The sequence below is a fragment of the Octopus bimaculoides genome, unplaced genomic scaffold (assembly GCF_001194135.2).
Source record: "Octopus bimaculoides isolate UCB-OBI-ISO-001 unplaced genomic scaffold, ASM119413v2 Scaffold_246001, whole genome shotgun sequence".
Taxonomy (NCBI): domain Eukaryota; kingdom Metazoa; phylum Mollusca; class Cephalopoda; order Octopoda; family Octopodidae; genus Octopus; species Octopus bimaculoides.
The window spans coordinates 9,596-9,858 of NW_026321172.1; the positions used below are offsets into that span (position 1 = coordinate 9,596).

Consider the following 263-nt stretch of genomic DNA (forward strand, 5'->3'; position numbering starts at 1 on the left):
AATAATAATAATAATAATCTTTTCAACTAAAGGCAAAAGGCCTTTTGAACATGATGAAAAATTGTAACTGTTTGTGGAGACATGACTTGAGAATGATGAAGTAACCCTAAACCATAATTACCTTAATGTTACCCTTGTGCAAGTTGTAGTACCGGCTGGTATCTGGCTTGGTTAGGGAACGCTTCCAGAGATGGTGTTTCATTGAAAATATCGGTGGTTGTATTACCACCATTTCAATATGAGCGAAAATATCAAATACAAAG

At 35.0% G+C, this 263-nt stretch overlaps 1 protein-coding gene across 1 annotated transcript in view; it reads right to left on the bottom strand.

The window, feature by feature from the left end:
- Positions 1–263, bottom strand: part of LOC128251369 (uncharacterized) — a gene marked incomplete at its 3' end in the record, with an annotated part of 8,458 nt that overhangs the window by 7,768 nt on the left and 427 nt on the right. The gene's annotated exons all lie outside the window — the stretch shown is intronic.